Here is an 18,059-nt window from a genome sequence, read left to right as displayed (position 1 = left end):
CAGTACAAATTGCGGATCGGTCGAGCGACAAATCCGACTTCTCATCTCTCAGAAAACAATAAAATTCTTCGAGGGAAATGTGTTAGTGTGCGTGTTGTGACACTTGTGACTCGTCCGTACACAAAAACAGATCGAGGTGTACAAGATTTGTCTGTCATGTGTAGGGTGTCATTTTCTATGTATTTGTGTCGTCATTATAGATTGGATTTTGTAAAAAATGGCAGAAAGATTTGTACGGTACGGTTTAGAATGACGTGTGAATCTAAGTTATTTTTCTTAAATAACTTGGCTTCTAATAACTTCTTACTTAATTTGTTTCTAATAACGTTTCTAATACTGAGCTTATTTTGACTTGTGCAAATAGCAAAAAAGTTTCGCCATATATTACTTAAATAAGTCAGGGACAAAGGAACCCATAAGGATGTCCCTTCAATAAATCAAAATTAGAGATTATTGAAATGTGAAGTAGGTACATAGGTTCTTAAAGTGGTGGCATGTATCAGTATAATATTGTCAGCTTGTCAAATAACAAAGAGAAATTCATAAACCTTTATCTTAAAACTTGGAGAACTTATTAATATTTCATTAGTAACATTTTCGTTTTGTTACAGTCTCTTTCGTCTATCAAAATTTGAAAGTAATTTTAAGTTTGATTACTCGGTTCGAAATCACATATTTAACGGGAAGAACTTAATAACTTCAAAATTGTGAATTTACAAGGCAGCCATTTAAAACTTGTCATCTTTATCAAATCCATTTTTATTTTAGTATTCAATCTGATTGTTTGAAACAGTATTTAAGAAATTTTATTGTTTGTTTGCATTCATGCATGGATAGATTGTTGTAATGAATAAATCTCAGGGGACATCTTACACAGATCAACCTAGCCCCAAACTAAGCTAATAAGCCCGTCAAATTAGTTTTTTTTTCTAGGAATTAATTCCCAGCAAGCTGGAAATCGTCTTAATGCCTTCATTTGGTTCTAAATTAGTGTAACATAAGTTTGCTCCATTCCAGGAGTTGTGGAAAAATTTTTGCTCTTTTTCAGATTTTTGCTTGTATGTAGTTCAAAAACGGTACATCCGACGAAAAATTTGCTCTATTCATGATACAAATTGACTTCTGAGGATCCGAAAAATACCTTAATATGATTTTGTAGTCAAAGATTGTAAAAAATGGCCGCCACTTTGAATTTCTTTTTTTTGTATAATCGTGTAAAAATTCGATTTTTTTTTCACCAGTGTCTGTTCCACAACAACCTTGCTGGTAGTGACGTTGTAATTGATGGTGGGTTCCATCGACATCGAGTGGTTTTGTCAAGCCAAGGTAAAATGTATCTCCAAAGGCTAACAAAATTTATCCACACTTCCTGGGATGGAGCAAACTCGGATTATATGCATTTAGGACCAAATAATTAAATGATTTCCAGCTTGTTGGGAATTAATTCATGAAAACGCTTTTTTTGGATCTAATTAAACTGACCTATAAATTGTAGATGTACTTACCGAAAAATGACCTAAGTGTTGTCATATTAACTTCATCTCATCTTGAAAATATAATTTATTAATTTACAATTGCTGGGAATTAATTCATGAAAACGCTTTTTTGGATCTAATTAAACTGACCTATAATTGTAGATGTACTTACCAAAAAATTAACTAAGTGTTGTCATATTAACTTCATGTTTTCTTGAAAATATTTTTAAGAAAACATTCAATTTATTCAAACTAATTAAAAATAATAAATAAAATCCGAACGTACACGAACTCAGCGTACATTAGACGCCGTAAATGAATTCAAACGTTTAAGAATTTGTATTTTTATTTGAAAGATAATCCATCTTATTATTCACTAAAATAAAAGTAAAAAAACACTTGTTATTAATTCTATGTAGATATAGGTTCAATACGCACTTGTTATTAATTCTATGTAGATATAGGTTATGTGGATCTACATTCGTATCAATTATCAATCTCACGTTGTCAATTGTGATTGATTGAGTAGGGCCACTTTATTTATTTAGATAAACTTTATTGCACAAAAGAAAACTTTTCAGAATCGTATTTATAAAGAGAATATGTATTTTATTTTTACACAAGCAATTACTATTCTACCTTTTGTTTTTGTTTTTTGTTTTTGTTTTGTTTTTGTTTGTGTTTTGTTGTTCTAGCCACGAACGAAGTCGCCGCGTAGAAGTCATTAAACTGTCTTCACCCACCAACCGCCGTTGCATCAAATTAGAGAATGAATAGGCAATACACGTTATACAGGCCAATTACCTATATTTATATTTCTAACAAGCAGCTATATCCCTAAATGTCATAATTATGAAGTCGTATCAGTATTTTTAAAGGAAACTGCGTATCCAGCCAACGCGGGTTAGGGTAACTTTTATTAATATAAAAAGTAGGCAGGCGCGACGATGGCTTCAAATATTGCAGCTCGACATGGGAATAATAAAAAAGTAAGGAAAATTGATGAGGGAAGCGTGGCTCCCTGTGGCGTTAAATCTTGGAATCCAATATTACACCTCAGTCCTAAATAAAAATCCGCAGAGGAAAGGTGCAAACAATGTTCATGTCTGCAAAGTACCTACCTGGGATGTTATTAACGAGTATAACGCAAATATTATGCGCTACGCTACTGGTGTACCAGCATAGTTGTTTTCCCCTATAGCGTACAGTAGCTACGGTTGTTGAGGGCAAGATATACTAGTGTGTAGTATACAGTCAAGATTAAGTATATAGGGAATCAGACACGGAATAAGGTAGTTGCTCCGTACTACTCCACCAAGCTTATTAAAACCTAACCTAACTCCCAAATGATAGCTTTATAAACTAAAAAAACTGAGGAAAAAAGGGTATTTTTACATCTTAAACCTACCTACTACTTTGTAGGACTTCCTATTTATGTAGTTCAGTAACAACGAAATTCTGTCCATCTTACGGCTTCATCATTATTTACTACTACGCTAACGTTCAGGCCAACCCAGGTACTTAAAATAAAGTTAAAATCTACTTAAAATAAAACCAAAATTGCCACATGCTCTTTAATTCGTTTTACAAACCTAGTGATTTGTTTTTGTATAATGATTAATAAAATATTGTTTAAATAAAATAATGGTAGAATATATTGAGCATTTTTTTCGGATGACAAAGTGACTTGTCAAAAGTACTTTGAATACACGAAACCATTTCCTTGACGCTTATGCTAAAGGTCGTTCCTACACGCATCCCGTGCCTTCCCCTAAAGGAATATTATTATGTTTGTCTCATAATTTCTGATACGAATTCCTCGACTCACTTAGAGCAAATGTGTTTATGATTAATGTATTTTCCATTTAAAAGATACTGAACGCGTCTTATTTAATGCTATATATGTAATTAGGTATCACAACTTACTAAAATATTCCGTGTTTTTATTTTTAAACAATATTAGTGTACTTTTATTGAAACGCCCGTTATAAATATTATACCTATCGCCGCAGACTTAAATTTGACACACTATGTATTATCCTTAAAAATGGGAAATTACCCTATTTAGTACACTGGTGACACTTGCATTTTACTATGCATGCATATTCTTAGAATGTTTTCATTGGACGATTGCATTGCACTGACGTCTCAATCCGACTAACGGAAAATCGACTCGAGATACTCGTAAATGTCAATATTTGTGCATGTCACTCGTAAATTTATAAGGAAATCGGCATATGACTGTATCGCAGTTGTGTTGAATCCATGGTGGACTTTTACATTTTTTATTGAAATATAAAATTGAATCACCGAAAGACACGCTTACTATTTAATATCGCTCACAATTTTGATATTTTCAATAGGTCTCGAAAACAATAATTCGTTCTCGTTTCGTGCCAAAAAATAAATGAAAAGAATAATTAATTTGGCATAATAGGAATTGATAACAAACGTTGGAACCGTTTTTCTTCGCAACTGAAAATATATATCTTGATTATTTTCTTATGGATCTGCAATTTAGATTTAAGATAATTCGTCTTGAGAAAGTATGTACTATTTAGCAATTTTAAATTTCTTTAGCTGACTTAAAGAGCGCAGACAATGCAAAGAAGTGGAGCACTAGCCACTTCTTACACTACCATATTTAATTACTAAGTAAAAACGGATCTTACTCTTACATAAAACATATCAGCCATCAGACATTTACAGATAGGTACTTATGTATAACCAAATCGATGAAATTTTAGCAGTAAAATGAGGGAGGTTTATTAGGGTTGGTAATCTATACAACTTAAAAGTCCTGATTGAATGACTGCTTTAAATCAACGCCCGGCCTAAATCGTTTGCCCTAGAAAGCTAAGTTTTTCACCACCACAAAGGATAAAGGGCCTTTCGTATTCTCAGATATCAATTTTCATCATGATTAGAGCAAAAATGAAAAAATCACGATGGCGGCCGTGTTTTTAATTTTGTGTTCGGATTCCTATTAAAGAGCCTTTTGATTCCTCAGATATCATCATGATTAGAGCAAATTATGAAAACATTCAATATAAAGGCCGTTTTTTACAATTTCGAGTTCATATTCGTATTAAAGAGCCTTTCGAATTCTCAGTTGTCAATATTCAACATTTTAATCAACCCAAAAATTTAAAAAAAAATTATGGCGGCCATTTTTAACCGGCTTCAAAAAAGGAGGTTTTCAACCCATTTTGGTTCGCCTGCTTCGTAAAATAGTCATAGTGAATAGAATCAGGCGTTACTTTTCGCGGATTAGCAATGTAATATTTTGATTTTAACTATAAAATAGTCATACTCTTATTAATAGTAAAATTGTTAGTTAATACCGACCGTATTAAGTTAAAGCTTCAGATTTCTTTCCATTTACTGTCGCAGTAACTGCTTCGTCAAAGGACAGCTAATTAGAAGTGAGACGTTACACTGTCATTTATTAAAGGGGCTAGTTCTCAGAAATTTGCATCTATGACACTCCAATTATCTGCGTTGGTTAGTTACGGAATCTGAGCCCAGATAAATGCAGATTGATTGCAGAGTTGTCTGCACAATATTCCATCGGTAGGCTTTTGGTAACTCTTTAAAGTTGACTTGGCACCGACTTTAAATATATTAGTTGGCAATGCATAATGCATATAGAAAGCATAACACTTTATTTACACTATATTTTCTTTTGATCCTTTTTGAAGTTCTCTTGCTTATAAAATAGTTTTTATGTTTTTGAGATCCTATGTCCTTACCCGGGACTCAAACTATCTCTGTACTAAATATCAACTCAATCGATTCAGCGGTTTAAGCGTGAAGTGAAATTTAATAAAAGGTTGTTTTTTTTAATATGATACAGATTTTTTCTTTGGAATGGTATCAATGTGACACCATAAATGAATTTGGCATCCCCGATTTCAATGAAATCAATACCAAATGACTAAATAGCTTTTTTGATGTTCTAAGCAGATCGTGGCTTCCAACCTCCATGGCGACCTGACATAGACCGACTGACAGGCTGACTGACATACATATTTGGAACTACGGACTAGTACATTTTATTAGTACATTTTAACCCCCTTATTCATAAACGTTTACTAAAGTTGACAAGCCGATAATAATCGTTTGTCCCTTTCTGACGTATTGGTATGATGGAAAGGGAGAAACGATTATTATCGGCTTGTCAACTTTAGTAAACGTTTATGAATAAGGGGGTTAAAATGTACTTACGTTGTTTCAAGTCCCTTCAAAAAGTCATACCCAGTTCAATAAATTGGTAAAATGTCCAATACCAGACAACTTTAAACAAATTTGTAAAGCCTTAAATAACAATCATTACTCCTAATCTCATTCATCCCAGAATAAGATCACTCAGAATCAGAGCATTATCAGTTTTACCCTCTCGTCCCTTTGCAGATTAAATTTTAGGAGTCAAAACGACGTGTAGTGTTGAGGGCCCGGAGCGCTGCTTGAATCTTGGAGAGTCGGGTCCTTACGTGAAATTTCATTACTACATGTCACATACACGGCTTTTGGAGAGCCAGCATCTAATATTAATGTTGTAGACAAGATTTGGTTCATGGTTTTAACCATGAGTCAGCCCAATCTTTGTTTCTATGCTATTTTCTTAATAACTTAATTTAACTTAACTTAGTCGCTGCAAGGACAGCTGCTAAAAGGTACCGTTGGATGGTAGACTTGTTCTAATTTATTCCTCACTACCTGTTATATACCTACACTAGCGACCCGCCCGGACGCACGGGTTAACAAATTATACACCTAAACCTTCCTCAAGAATCACTCTATTGATAGGTGAAAACCGCATGAAAATCCGTTTAGTAGTTAATGAGTTTATCGCGAACATACAAACAAACACACAGACAGACGCGGCGGGGACTTTCTTTTATAAGGTCTAGTTATATTATGTACTTCCCCTGTGTTGTACCTGTGTTGTGTGCAATAAAGTGATTAGGATTACTACTACTACTATTATGTACTTCATGCACATTAGTTATTACATTCCTAATCTACTGTGATGCTATTATAATCTCATCAATAATATATGTCAATGTATAATCCTTACTATAGAAATGTTGACTGTATCTCATCTTGATCAGTACGTGCGCTAACTTATATCAGCTTATATCTAGAAAGGTTAACATTCGGATTCAAACTGCACCAGCGTTATTGCTGCTGTATTGCGGTGCATTGCAAGTATTGGGGTTAAATAAAACCGGCCAAGTGCGAGACGGACTCGCTCACGAAGGGTTCCGTACCATTACGCAAAAAACGACAAAATATCACGTTTGTTGTATGGGAGCCCACTTAAATATTTATTTTATTCTCTTTTTAGTATATCTTGTTATAGCGGCCACAGAAATACATCATCTATCATGGTTCATGAGATACAACCTGGTGACAGACAGACGGATAGACGGACAGTCTTAGTAATAGGGTCCTGTTTTTACCTTTTGGATACAGAACCCTAAAAATCTGGGCATCAACATGAATTTGGACATTTTCTACAGCAATGCAGGAATGATGCACTGCAATATTGCAGCAGTAACGCTGGTGCAGTTTAAATGCGATTGTTAGGTACCTGTATCGTCACGCGCCGATAATATTGTGCCGAATGGCACAGTCGTTAAGGAAATGGTATCTACAAAGCAGTTTGCCGATACTTACACAACTTAATCCAGCTCGTGATCCACCCAAATCGGTCTCTGTAAACAAAAATATTATGTTATTAATGTAATGTTTCATGTATCAATAAATAAGGAGGGCCTTTGAATGTTGGGTACATTTAATTTGAAAATATTATAAAAGATTAAATTAAATTTTCAATGACTGTTACGACATTTATCCTTGGTGTGGCAGTATTAAATATCTCACTTCAAATATTTGCGCCCGCAGTGATACCAGTGGCGGTTTATATAGTTCTTTATGTAAAATACTTTTTCAAAGAGGTCTTTCGTTTTCAAAGAGGGCTCGGGTCAATATTATATTCACTATTGTATTCAAAACCGCAAACCGGAGGCACTATAAAATTAGCAGGTACCTACTAACAGTACTAACGATCACTGAAATAAGCCGCGGACGAGTAGACAGACGGACAGCCCAAGTCGAAAAATCGTCGTCTCCCTTCCCGGTGTTGCTAGAAGATCTAAATCGTTTACTTGAACCAGGTTATAAAGAGTTCGGTAAGAAATGGGACAGCAAACAAACCATATTCTGAAAGTACATAGTATTAACGAAATGTAACTAATTGTAAGTCAAGCCCTTGCATTTTTAGACCATTGGTTACGTCTTAATATTATAATAAAAAATGCCAAATCTATTTAAAAGCAGTTTTTCTTTCCAGCTTACTGGCCCGAAAATATTGTTATGGTTGAATGTTGGGAGAGATTTTAATAAAGGGTCGGTACTTTAGCCGAGCGTCGCTTTTGATATGAAATAAAGTTTTGACACTGTTTCTTTTTTTTTTTTTTTTTAGCATTATTAAAAACATCTTTTAACTTTCGCTTCACGATCTCAACTAGATACTTATTGTTTTCGTTTGCTGGACCTCTCTATTCTACTACTCTCTCGATAAAACTTGGAGAATCCGGTAGCCGTTAGAATTGTAATGCTCTTAATCTGACAGTGTCGACTGATATTGCAAGGCGTGGATAAAGATATAGTGGAAATATTAGGAACCGGAACACCCTAACTGGTTCAAACTCCCGGGCTCCCCCCGGGTCTTTTCACACTCCTTAAAAAGCTGCGTATTTCGGTATGCTCTTATTTTTGAGATAATCTGCGGCAGCGTGTCAAGCCAAATAATAAAAGGGGACGATACAGCCCTGTTATATTAACGAACTTTTTACCCATAGGTACTTAAAACTCAATAAAAGTCTATAAACATAAACATATGTTTATTAAGACCCTTAAGGCTAACTAACTAGAACTTCGGTTGAGTTATATTCATGAAGTTTAGGGTTCTAGTTATTAAGATACCAACATTTAAAAATCTTTTTTTCCCTTCAAAAGGGATTTTTCTCACTACTATATAACTACAATGTACTTAAGATTAGGTTAGGTTAAAAATGTTATCCTTTAAAACTTTCAGGTTCAGATCACATTTTTATTAGAAGCGTTTTAGTCACAGCCCTCAATATATCAAAAACCACTTAGTGCAATAAGTGGTTGTCGGTCGGATATTAGAAGCTTTATTCTTAAAATGTGCATTTGATGAATCAGAATGACATTAAAAAAGTATTGGATACATGTGCTCACTCTACCAACAGCACAGAAGAGTTTAGTGATAAAACAAAAAACAATTTTAGGGCACATTTTCGTATATGAATCAAGTTCTCCTTCCTTTCAGGTGCTATTAAATATTGTCTTTAAAATAACTAGAAGATACGAGTATTTAAATAATATTAACATTATACATATAAATTATTACCTACTTAATTTCTATCAGTGTCAAAAAGGGACACTTCTTCAACCAAAAGCGTTACTTTTGACAGATCTAATTCAAATCCTGTTTTAAAAATCAGAATACGCCTGTAAGACTAACCAACAATTTTCAGATGGATCTATTTAATTAGTTACCTACGCATCACGATATTCGACCCGATTCGAACTTTAAGATACGTCAGTTAATAGACCTAGAAACGATATGGATTAGATACGTCAGTGTCAAATGTGACATTTCTTCAAACAAAAACGTCACTTTTGACACTGACACATCTAATCCATATCGTTTCTAGATCAATAGACAAATCGTAAACGAACGCCAAAATGGCACGTCTTTTGTATGCAAGTATAATTTTCAATTCAATAATAATCAAGTAAGTGCAAGTATACTTATTTAATATTTATAGCGGCAAGAGAAGAGGTAATAAAAACACCCTGAAATAGATTTACACTTCTTGAGATAGAGCGCGCTTTGGGGAACGACGGACAGAAAGGGTCTATATTTTAGAATATATATGTACTGACATTACTATATTGTGTATATTTCAGTTGAAATACTCTGTAATGTGGAATTTGTATGATTATTGTACAAAATTGTATCTGACGTGTACCTGTATTGTACCAATAAAGATTATCTTATCTTATCTTAACTGAACCGTAAGTCGCCTTTCGGGTACGGAACCGTAAAATATGGCGCTGTGTCTTATCTAAACACCAATAATGACTTTCAGCCATATTCGAACTTTAAGATACGTCAAATAATAAATATAGAAACGATATAGATCGGATATGTCAGTGTCGAACAAGTGTCAAAAGTGAGGTTTCTACAAACAAAAACGTCACTTTTGACACTTGTTTGACACTGACATATCCGATCCATATCGTTTCCATATCTATTATTTGACGTAGCTTAAAGTTCGAATATGACTGTTTATTTTTATAGTTTCCGTTTCTGAATACGGCCCTAGGACGGGATTGTTTGTCACGCACGAGATGAGCCCGCGTGCGATAAAACTACCAACAGGCGAGAACGTTTGCGAACTTTGTTTATATCCCAACAAGTTCGTTCGCTCTTTAGAAACTTGTTGACTTTCGAGTCTTGTAATTAGGATAATTAGAGTTAAACTTCTTACTAGCGTGTAATTTGCCTTTTGGTATTGCAATAACATCTTACAATACGAAGTGTATTATAACAATATTATAACATAATATTTGTGGAACCATAAGAGCGCGTTTTATAATACATATAATGTTGCAAATGAACCTATATGTACATAATATAATATATGCCCCAACCCAATTACCATCTGCAAAAATTATAAGGTACGAAGCGTTGTAGAAACGGTGACTATCAGTCCTGCGGTGGACTAGAGAAGAATCTTGAAACGAAACGAAATTGTCGACCCTACGATGTACTGTCAGCTGCAGAGAAAAGGCCCCTGCATATAAATTTGTATGCAAAGGTGCTACTGAGAGAATAGTATTACTGTCTACACATAGCTATTATTCATGTCTTCGACGCAAAAATTGACTGTAAAGATTCCTACCAACCTCTACAAATTTGCGATTGTATCCTAAAGGAGCCTGGAATCAACTCTTGACAACTTTATACTAATGATCGGCGAATTCACGGATTTCCTCATTATATTTTCTTTTCAGTAAGTTCTCAAGAAAGACCGACATCTAACTACGCATTCGATCGCTACGCTCAGGATTATAATTATAATTTATTTCCTCCGGTTGCCGTTACCTCCGAGAATTTTTCAGGAGACCTTAATTTCCGCTACCAGGCAGTTCAAGGTCTTCCCTTTTCTCTCTTTCAGTGTAAGTGATCAGGTCTCACCGATATACACAAAACCCGAAATAGTTCTATAACATCCAAATAGAGGGAAAGTAAGAGGAAGATCTTGAACTGCCTGGTAGCGGATATAAAGGTCTCCTAAAAATTTCTGGGAGGGAGATGGGAGTAAGTAACTGGGCTAGGCTATCGTATGTCACGTGACAGGAATTTGAACAAAGACAGGTTTGATTGATAATACTTATAGTAATTTTAATTGGTTGGAATTAAATACAAAAAAAAAACATATATGAATCTTATGAGCTTGCTACTTGCGTTCTTAAAGGAGTGGCCTCTCGGTAGCCAACAAAGTTTCTTAGTCGGTGCGCAAGCAAATAATAAAAAATAGTATATGGCGCAAGTGGGTAAAGGTGGTAAATTTCCGTTTTTATGGTCGGAAGCAGCAAGGTCACTTTGTTGGCGACCGTCTGGCCAGCAGTCATTAGAAACATTTATAAACATTTAAAACTATAATAAATAATAAGCTTTCATTCAAATCATTCTATTGATAACGAGAAATTAGCAGTTTAAGGATGACTTACGCTAGACCAGGCCGAGGCCGAGCCGGTGCTTCCGGCGCTTCGTATTCTATGGAAAGCACCACGTGATCACCGATCAGCCGTCATAGATAATGACATGTCGGACGCCTCGGCCCGAGTACGGCCCGGTCTAGCGTGAGTCATCCTTTACTTTATTACACACATGCTAAATTCAGTTTAAGAAACTCTTATGCCTTACTATAATATTCTTGTGAATCCGCTTTAGGTCGTTTCTCAAAAAGTTGGAACCGCCAGGTTAAAATTTATGTTTTTCAAAAATTTTGCATTTTCGCATTTTTTTTTATTGGGATCGTTAAAAGGCAACTTAAACTATTAGAAAATGTGGAAGGGAAGCAATTCCTTTAATTAGTTTAGAAGATATAGGCGTTTGAAATTCAGGTGAATGATATCAAGGACAGGTGAAAGATATTTTGTGTCCAGGTTATCGATAGTAGAAGCAGGTTATCGAGAAATAAGTACAAATTCCAATGAAAATATTTACAGGTTATCGAGAGGCATCATTAACCTGTGTCCGTTGCCGTTAACCTGGTTTATTGTCATCATTCACCTGAAATGAGTGTCATCCACCTGTCCACCACATCATTTGTAATGTCTTCTAAAAATAATCGAAAAATGTGTCATTTTCTTTAAAAAAGGACCTTATTGTCCACTACGATGATTAAAATTTTGGATTCTGACCCACCTCACCTTCGATTCGATTCCCAATTTAACAACAAGTTTCTGTGAATAAGTAAACATTCAATCTTGCTGTCTATTCATCCTAGCAGTACGTAGTGGAACTCAGGTTTGGTGCAACACAGGCACACACTGTTTTGGTCATCCAACACGTCTTGATGATCACTTGGAAGAGCAGTACCCAAGATAGAGCTGATGCTGAACCCTCGCAGTACCTACTGGAACTCAGGTATGGTGCACCATAGACACACGCTGTTCTGGTCATTCGACACGTCTTGATGAGCACTTGGGAGAGCAGTACCCAAGATAGAGCTGATGATGAACCCTCGCAGTAACTACTGGAACTCAGGTTTGATGCAACATAGACACATGCTGTTTTGGTCATTCGACACGTCTTGATGAGCAATTGGGAGAGCAGTACCCAATATAGAGCTGATGCTGAACCCTCGCAGCACCTAGTGGAACTCGGGTTTGGTGCAACATAGACACACGCTGTTTTAGCCATCCAACACGTCTTGATGAGCACTTGGAAAAGTGGTACCCAAGATAGAGCTGATGCTGAACCCTCGCAGTACCTAGTGGAACTCAGGTTTTATGCAACATAGACACACGCTGTTTTGGTCATTCGACACGTCTTGATGAGCACTTGGGAGAGCAGTACCCAAGATAGAGCTGATGATGAACCCCCGCAGTACCTACTGGAACTCAGGTTTGATGCAACATAGACACATGTTGTTTTGGTCATTCGACACGTCTTGATGAGCACTTGGGAGAGCAGTACCCAAAATAGAGCTGATGCTGAACCCTCGCAGTACCTAGTGGAATTCAGGTTTGGTGCAACATAGGCACACGCTGTTTTGGTCATCCGACACGTCTTCATGAGCACTTGGGAGAGCAGAACCCAAGATAGAGCTGATGATGAACCCTCGCAGTACCTACTGGAACTCAGGTATGGTGCAACATAGACACACGCTGTTCTGGTCATTCGACACGTCTTGATGAGCACTTGGGAGAGCAGTACCCGTACCCAAGATAGAGCTGATGATGAACCTTCGCAGTAACTACTGGAACTCAGGTTTGATGCAACATAGCCACATGCTGTTTTGGTCATTCGACACGTCTTGATGAGCACTTGGGAGAGCAGTACCCAAGATAGAGCTGATGCTTAACCCTCGCAGCACCTAGTGGAACTCGGGTTTGGTGCAACATAGACACACGCTGTTTTAGCCATCCAACACGTCTTGATGAGCACTTGGAAAAGTGGTACCCAAGATAGAGCTGATGCTGAACCCTCGCAGTACCTAGTGGAACTCAGGTTTTATGCAACATAGACACACGCTGTTTTGGTCATTCGACACGTCTTGATGAGCACTTGGGAGAGCAGTACCCAAGATAGAGCTGATGATGAACCCTCGCAGTACCTACTGGAACTCAGGTTTGATGCAACATAGACACATGTTGTTTTGGTCATTCGACACGTCTTGATGAGCACTTGGGAGAGCAGTACCCAAAATAGAGCTGATGCTGAACCCTCGCAGTACCTAGTGGAATTCAGGTTTGGTGCAACATAGGCACACGCTGTTTTGGTCATCCGACACGTCTTCATGAGCACTTGGGAGAGCAGAACCCAAGATAGAGCTGATGATGAACCCTCGCAGTACCTACTGGAACTCAGGTATGGTGCAACATAGACACACGCTGTTCTGGTCATTCGACACGTCTTGATGAGCACTTGGGAGAGCAGTACCCAAGATAGAGCTGATGATGAACCCTCGCAGTAACTACTGGAACTCAGGTTTGATGCAACATAGACACATGCTGTTTGGTCATTCGACACGTCTTGATGAGCACTTGGGAGAGCAGTACCCAAGATAGAGCTGATGCTGAACCCTCGCAGCACCTAGTGGAACTCGGGTTTGGTGCAACATAGACACACGCTGTTTTAGCCATCCAACACGTCTTGATGAGCACTTGGAAAAGTGGTACCCAAGATAGAGCTGATGCTGAACCCTCGCAGTACCTACTGGAACTCAGGTTTGATGCAACATAGACACATGTTGTTTTGGTCATTCGACACGTCTTGATGAGCACTTGGGAGAGCAGTACCCAAAATAGAGCTGATGCTGAACCCTCGCAGTACCTAGTGGAATTCAGGTTTGGTGCAACATAGGCACACGCTGTTTTGGTCATCCGACACGTCTTAACGAGCACTTGGGAGCACAGTACCCAAGATAGAGCTGATGCTGAACCCTCGTAGTACGAGTGGAATAGACTTGGTTCATCATAGACATACGCTGTTTTGGTCATCCAACACGTGCTGGAGGAGCAGTAGGTACCCTAGATAGAGAAATTGCCAAATCGCCAAACGTGAACTATGCATCGTTGAAGAGTTCCGTTCTGATCTTCATCGGCAGTTCCACTTCATCAAATGTCACTTTTGTGAATGTATATGCTTGATTTGTAAATAAAAACACAAAAATCACTATATGTATGCCTTTAAGATTTGAGGAGTTCCCTCGATTCTTCATGGATCCCATCATCAGAACTGAGTTTTGACAGAAACGGGACCAATCTGTATGCATATACATACAATCAAAAAAATAATTTTCAAAATCGGTCAGGTAAACAAACGTTAAGCATTGAGGTTTCAGATTATCATCATCATTCGCTTGCCCTTGCCCCATTCATTTGGGGTCGACGCAGCATGTCTTTTTCTTTTCATCCATACCTCTCTCTCTCGCCCGTCATCTCATCACACAATAAACACAATGAGCATGTTTTCACCTTTTTACAAAACATTTTAATAAATGTCTAAAACTAAAAACCCTCATAAGGTACCTTTTCCGTGGGACGTCACAAATCTACTTACGACATTAGTGTAACAAAATTTTTTTTTTTCATAAAAAAACCCGGGGAGGAAAATGGGGTCTACGTTTGTATGGAGAAACAGTTGTCCACTAACGACTTAATAAACATAATCACTGTTTGAGTATATGTAACGTGGATTTTAAATAGTTATCGTTCACCTGTCATATGGCAGGTGAATGACGCTTCATTCACCTGCCAGTGCATCATTCACCTGACTTATTTGGACAGGTTAACGAGACTTAAGACAAAAGTACACAAATTTGAATAATATGCAGCTTTAACCGACAGGATACTTTTTATTCCTAAATTAACACACAAAAGCGATATAACCGCTATATAATTATATAGTTACGAGTATTAGTTGTGGTATCAGTGACATTAACCTGCCGCAAAATCTCATCCACCTGGCAGTTTTAGCCAGGTGGACGATATGCAGGTGATGGGGAAAATGGCAGTTATATCGTGAATATACAAAATGTATTAGTTTGATGAACTCCATACTTAGGAATATAAAACTAAACTATTGATTACGTTACATATCTTAATAGTAATGCGATAGGTTACACAATTAGCAAGATATCGACGCCAGGATAAAGAGTACTTACCCATTACAAACTCCAATTTCCGATACTTTGTCGTTTGTGTTTTATTTGCGAAGCACAATAACCACGTCTTCGTCCTACCAGGTGATAGCTGATGAGTGACGGCTTCGGCTCGTGCGGAGTGAGACGGGATAGGTGCGGTGGGGTTTATACAATCGTCGTGAACGTGACGCGCCAGGTGAATGTTAAGAATTGCCTTAGACAACTTTGAAGCCGAATAACTTAAAATATATGTATAATATTGGTATGCGATAGTAATACTTTAAAAGTTAAGGATATATGTTAATAAAATACGGTAATGACGTTAAATTAAGTTAATAATTTGTGTGGTTTTCATAGCTCGGAACATCAGTACCTCGCGTTGGGACACGGCAGGTTAACGGATAAACATAGTTACAATATTTTTTTTTGTAATCAATTTTTATTAAATCTTTTTCAAAGTATTAGGCCTCTGTGTAAAAAGTCTCTCTAAATATGTGTTAAAATTTTATATATAAAAATTATACATAATGAAAAAAAAGTTCTAACATAAACCTATTTACAGGTGGCGGTGCCAACTTTTTGATAAATGATCTTTAAGTCTTACGGAAGAACTCGCTCGAACGTGGAGTAGTAAAGTGCTTATTAAGTTAATAATTCATATTTTAACCAGACATAGCTAGTATTTTGATCATGTAAAAGAAAATAACAGTAGTACACACATGTGAGATTTTCAAATACCTACGTGGATTCCGTTATACATGATTCAGTCGAAAAAAATAGGTAAGTATACCTACTATTAAAAACCAGTCTCAAAAACGGCTCAAAATTTAGTCAAATAACAACTTTTCGACCACTGCAATATCTTTCCTATTTTTTTCCCATTAAAGTCTAAAATAGTACGAGCTTTTTATCAAATTAATGTCGGGAAATAATAGAGCACTTCTATACGGGGCCAGGCGTATAGTGAATGGGACGTAAAGGAGTTTATGATAAGGTCGCTTTTTATGTGTAAATTTAAATTAAGTACCTATATCATTTTCGTGGAGGGCTATAGGTACTTATAGTTTCCAGTAGGTACAGAGTAGTTAAGATCGCGCGATAACGGTTTTAATATGAGCCGGAAAGACCGGGGTTTGGCCTAGACCATTTTCCGCGTACAAATGGACTTAACCGACTTAGTTAACTTATTTACGCTCCGACATTGTACATTTTCTTAGTTACCGAGAGGGCTACTGTTGAAAATGGTGCAATTTGTTCACAATTTTGTAGTGAAAGCGGTCGGAGTCTTATTAAGAGCAATTAAGTGGAAACATGCGTAATTAATGCATTGGCGCAGCCTATTAGGTTATATGCCTTAATTTTAGTACCTAATATTTTATAAAATCGGACCAATTTTTTGTGGTCATGGTAGTAGTAGGTATACCTAGTACCGAGTAGAGGTGGTGGTGGTGTAGTGATAATGATAGTTCCGATGGGAATCAATCATTACACCATCTTTTATTTTCCTCATATGAAATATAGTTTATTTCACACGGTCGCAATATTTTATTTATCTTGATTATTTACAATTGAAAAACTTAGGTAGGGTATTAGGTGCATTCAGAGTTTTATTTTAAAATCCTTTGCTTCTTATGTACAATTGTACACCTGTACTGTAACTGTTATTGTGTGTGCTGAGGAAATGTATGTAACGTAGTGAAAACTTATTTCTGCGTTAATGTTTTTCGAATATTTTATAGAATTGGGTAATCTATTTTTGTATGTTTGCATATATATATAGTTATTCATATGTGGCGGCCAATCTTGATCATTCTAAGGTGACGTTCTGATGGCAACGACAGCTGGTACTACAGTGCGATATTACTGCTGAGAGTGCTGAGACCTACGCGGGCGCTGTATTTGTCAATTTGCTTGATAAAAGTGACATTCACCGCCAGATTACTGCCGCGATTATGACTATTTATGACGTTCAATCCGTCACTAATTTTATTAAAGGAATTGATAGATATACCTGTAGAAAAAAAATCCGAAATTACGAAAATTAACTATACCATTTAGTTTTTAGTGTACTGCACAAAACTTTGTTCGGGGTACACTTATGGGATCAATTTGGTCTTACAAATTAGTTATTTTTAACTGTACTTAGGCAGACGCCGAAGTTAACGGAAAGCAAAAAACAGTACAGTACAGTAGCGGCAAATGAAACAATGACATATTTTACCCAAATACCTCTTAATAGGTACTATTTTAAAGCAGCCAAATCCACGGGGGACAACTAGTAATACATACGTAGGTCGTAGTTGTTTTGCTTCCGGCATCGGCATAGGAAGCGAAAAGCGAGCTGCAACTGGGTTAATGCAGACTTTACTCGCAACTGGAATAAAAAAAATAGATATTGGTTAGGTAGGTACTACAGATGTATAGAGCATAAAATCGTTTGCCATCGTATTTTCACGGAAACGCACGAACGTGTTATGCTATTTCAGTCAGTCTCAGTACAATAAGTATGACAAATACGAGCATTTCCGAGAAAATACGATGGCATACAATTATGGACTACATCATAGGTAGGTGTATCGATGAGTTTTGAGATGATCCAAAT

General features: G+C 36.7%; 1 protein-coding gene across 3 annotated transcripts in view; it reads right to left on the bottom strand.

Moving 5' to 3' along the window:
* Window positions 1-18,059, bottom strand: part of LOC134806791 (nephrin-like) — a 174,829-nt gene that overhangs the window by 145,592 nt on the left and 11,178 nt on the right. The window contains exons 2-3 of one of the 3 annotated variants that reach the window (XM_063780148.1): window positions 17,747-17,831; window positions 7,158-7,195 (exon numbers count right to left, since the gene is read on the bottom strand). The exons of 1 other annotated variant lie outside the window; for it this stretch is intronic. The gene's annotated coding sequence lies outside the window, so the exon portion shown is untranslated. The remainder of the gene's footprint in view (window positions 1-7,157; window positions 7,196-17,746; window positions 17,832-18,059) is intronic. One more of the 3 variants, XM_063780149.1, reaches the window with a different exon arrangement.

Source organism: Cydia splendana, chromosome 3 (genome assembly GCF_910591565.1).
Source record: "Cydia splendana chromosome 3, ilCydSple1.2, whole genome shotgun sequence".
NCBI lineage: Eukaryota > Metazoa > Arthropoda > Insecta > Lepidoptera > Tortricidae > Cydia > Cydia splendana.
Note: the sequence above shows the minus strand (reverse complement) of the source record. Positions and strands in the feature narration are given on the sequence as shown.